At 38.5% G+C, this 4,582-nt stretch overlaps 1 pseudogene; it reads left to right on the plus strand.

Annotated features, from left to right (window-relative positions):
- The first annotated feature begins 781 nt into the window (after positions 1–781).
- Positions 782–4,582, plus strand: LOC105115984 (subtilisin-like protease SBT5.3; annotated as a pseudogene).

Below are 4,582 nucleotides of genomic sequence, written 5' to 3' on the forward strand. Positions count from 1 at the left end.
TGAAAGGATTTGACATAGCTCAGAGACTAAAGTGTTGCTTGGCAATTGGCACCATATATGCTAATCAACATTGAAATGCACCTTTCTTTGCACAGGATGGTGCTCGCAGGCTCTTAGCTCAACCTCTTTGCGCAGGATGGTGCTCGCAGGCAGGCTTGATCATTTTGTCATATAATACTAAATGGAAAATCAGAAATGATCTCTTGACCTCGTACCCATTATGCCTTCAAATTCAACAGAAATTACTAGTATTCATGGGAAAAATCTATTTATATAAAATTCAACTCCAACGTGGGTTTGGGAGGTTGAAAAAGGCATATAATATTTGGATACCGCATGTGTGAACATTAATTCTATTTATATAAAATTTATTGGCTAAAATAAAAACATTATTCCAATTAAATCTTCACAAAAGCTAGGAATATACAAATCAATATTAACATGTATGATGGTAGATATCCGAGTTAGTTTATGTAAATTTCAGTTAATTTTTTAATATTTTAAAGCAAACAATCATATAAATTTTTAATAATTATAAAATTTAAAATATTTAAACTAATAATTTTTAAAAAATAAGTTTAAAATCTGATTAATTGAATTATAACATGGTATTATCTTTCTTTGCCGAGGATGGTGTTAAATAATACAATATACACTTTGCACCATCACCATCACTGGTGAGAATTATACTCTTGAAAAAAAATCGAAGACCCTTCGTCGACCTTGGAAAAGTACTTGTGTCCAAATTCAAGTCTTTTGAAAAGTCTTTTATGGTCTGCAAAAAAACTTGTTGCGTATAGATTTTTTGTTTTTGTTTTTGGTGGAGATTTGGGGAAGCTAATCCTATATAAATGGTTTATGTTATTCTCATAGAGATTAACATCGCTTAACAGACCTTATTGAGCAAGTGTATAAAAAAGATGGGCACTGCAGCAGCTTCTTACTATTTGTTTCTGTTTCTCACTCTTTTCGCTACCTTGCGGAGTCCAATTCTAGCTGCAAAAAAGGCAAGCTAGCATGCATTAATATTATACAATGTTGATGTTTTAATATTGATCTTTTGGTACTTCTTGTTGCATGATCATCAACAATATATCTTATGTTATTACTCTTAAGCTGATATATACTTGTGTCTGTATACACAGTCTTATGTGGTTTACCTGGGGAGACATTCTCATGTTTCTGAACCTTCTTCCTTGGATCTGGACAGGGTAACCGATTCCCATCATTAACTTCTGGGTTCCTGCATGCAGAGGTGATGCAATATTACATGACTTGTACTATGTGCTGTATAGACATGATTCTAATAATGATTTCTATCGCAATAACAGTAAGGAGAAGGCGAAAGAAGCCATATTCTACTCCTACACTCGTTATTTCAATGGTTTTGCAGCAATACTTGAAGATGAAGAAGCAGCTGAAATTTCAAGTACATATCATAAAATTACGATATCTTACAATTAATATGCTTCCTTTCTCGTTTTTCGACATGAACTTCTTGATAATAATGATATTATTAGATTAATAGTCTTGTTAATTTGTACAGAGCATCCAAAAGTTTTATCTGTTTTTCGGAACCAAATAAGCAAATTACACACGACAAATTCATGGGACTTTCTTGGACTGGAAAGAGATGGAGAGATTTCAGCTGATTCTATGTGGCTAAAGGCCAAATTTGGAGAAGGCGTAATTATTGGAACTCTTGATTTTGGTAATTGAATTTACTTGTGTGTATAGAATGTTTCAACTATCCTTCATCATTCTCATAAAATAATGTTGCTGCCTTCAATTATTTTTGGACAAGGTACAATTACCTTGCATATGGGAGAGAACTTCCATGGATAGCTCTTGTTTAACATTTTCTTGAAATCTACGATGGCACGTAGGTGTTTGGCCTGAATCGGAAAGCTTCAATGATGAAGGGATGGGACCTGTTCCTTCTAAATGGAAAGGGTACTGTGATACAAACGATGGGGTTAAATGCAACAGGTAATTTGATTTCTTTCTAATGACTAGAGCTCCTTTTATTATCTGAACTAGTCTCTCAGCATCCTGTGCAAAATCTTTCGCTTCTGCAGCCTACAGTATATGCTTAGGCTATCCTACAAATAGTTAGATTCGTAACATCCAATTATGCTGTTGTTATCAGGAAACTGATCGGAGCAAGATACTTTAACAAAGGCTACGAAGCTGAAGTTGGCCACCCACTTAATTCTTCATACCACACCGCGCGAGATTACAATGGCCACGGAACCCACACTCTCTCCACTGCAGGAGGTCGTTTTGTTTCTGGGGCAAACTTGCTTGGCTCAGCTTATGGAACAGCGAAAGGTGGTTCTCCCAACTCGCGAGTTGCTTCATACAAGGTTTGCTGGCCAGACTGTCTGGATGCTGATGTATTGGCTGGCTATGAGGCTGCTATACATGATGGTGTAGATATCCTCTCTGTTTCACTTGGATTTGTTCCAAACGAATACTTCAAAGATAGAACTGCAATAGGAGCATTTCATGCCGTCGAGAATGGGATTCTTGTGGTTGCCGCAGCAGGAAATGAAGGACCTGCTCCTGGTGCAGTTGTAAATTTAGCTCCATGGATTCTTACAGTTGGTGCTAGCACCATCAGTAGGGAATTTCCATCTAGTGCCATCCTTGGCAATCACAAACGATACAAGGTTCGGCCAATTAGCCCATATTTTTGGCATGTCCTTACAAATTGTCCTAGCTAACATGAGGTCTCAAGAATTTGCTTCATTTCTAAATAATCAGGGCCTCAGTATTAATACCAATACTCAACCAGCAGGGAAGTTCTACCCCTTGATCAATTCGGTGGATGTTAAAGCTGCCAACGTCTCTAGTCATTTAGCGTAACCAAACTGACTTCGTTCTCTAACAAAAATTCACATGTTCGTTCTAATTTTCTTGATCTCTTAGATTCATCTTTCTTATGTTTGGCAGAAAACATTGTCTCGTCGGATCCCTTGACCCAGTGAAAGTAAAAGGAAAAATTGTATATTGTACTCGTGACGAGGTCTTTGATGGAGAAAAGAGTTTGGTCGTTGCTCAATCTGGTGGCGTGGGGATGATACTTGCTGACCAATTTATGTTTAGTGTAGTGGATCCTATTGCGCACTTCGTTCCTACTTCAGTTGTCTCTGCAGTCGATGGGCTTTCCATTTTATCTTATATCTATAGTACAAAGTAATGTCTCTCTTATTTGATTCAGAAAATTAGAATTCGTCGATTGATTAAATTAAGTCGACGATGTCCTGTACTACTTGTCATCTGTGATCCTGTAAGTCACTAAGTTCTTCTCTTTTCATTCAGGACACCAGTAGCTTATATAAGTGGTGCCACAGAAGTGGGAACAGTGGCTGCACCCACCAAGGCCAACTTTTCATCTCCTGGGCCTAATCCAATCACTCCAGGGATCCTCAAGGTGCTTCAACGTGACACTGAATCGGAAGTGCAAACGATATGCTTCTGACATCTTCATTTAAGTTGAAATGAGTGCACTATATTGTTTTGTGACTGCTAATTTTCGTGATACTTCAGCCTGACATCACTGCACCTGGGGTGAATATTCTTGCTGCTTACACAAGGGCTTCAGGGCCATTTCATATCGCAGGAGACCAGCGCCAAGTACTATTCAATATCATGTCAGGGACTTCAATTTCATGCCCCCATGTTTCTGGAATCGCTGGTCTTCTCAAAAATATTCACCCTGATTGGAGTCCTGCTGCTATAAAATCCGCAATCATTACAACCGGTTAGTCCTTGTTTCTGCTCATAAAAGCTATCTTGAGGTTATTTTTGTGTGATGCACTGATAACTTGAGTGGTTGCTTATGACATTTCAGCGACAACGATCAGCAATGCCAGACAGCCTATTGCCAATGCTTCTCTTATCGAGGCAAACCCCTTGAATTATGGTGCAGGGCACATCTGGCCTAGCCGAGCAATGGAACCAGGCTTGGTCTATGACTTAACAACTAGAGATTATGTGGACTTTCTATGTTCCATTGGCTATAATTCAACCCAGTTGTCCCTTTTTCTTGGTGAGCCATACATATGCCAGTCGCACAACAACAGTAGTCTGGTTGATTTCAACTATCCATCCATTACTGTCCCGAATCTCTCAGGCAAGATCACGTTGTCTCGAACATTGAAGAACGTGGGGACTCCGAGCTCGTATAGAGTTCACATCAAAGCACCTAGAGGAATATCTGTGAAGGTTGAGCCAAGAAGTTTGAGGTTCGATAAGAAACATGAAGAGAAAATGTTTGAGGTAACTGTAGAGGCTAAGAAAGGGTTTAAGAATGATGACTGTGTTCGGAGGGATTACCTGGTCCGATGGAAAACACCATGTAAGGAGTCCTATTGTGATAAAGAAGGCAGCCTCGTAAACAACCCAACTTGTTTAATGCATGGGCTAGCAGTAACCCTTGAAAGCCTTCTGCTCAAACCCATGAAAATTGACAGAACAGGAGACGTGGGAAATTAAACCTTCGAGGATGAGTTTTAAATTCTTGTGAACTGTTATTATTATTATTTATTGAATAAGGAAATATAAAATTAGTCTTGAC

This window comes from Populus euphratica, unplaced genomic scaffold (assembly GCF_000495115.2).
Source record: "Populus euphratica unplaced genomic scaffold, PopEup_1.0 scaffold818.1, whole genome shotgun sequence".
Lineage (NCBI taxonomy): Eukaryota > Viridiplantae > Streptophyta > Magnoliopsida > Malpighiales > Salicaceae > Populus > Populus euphratica.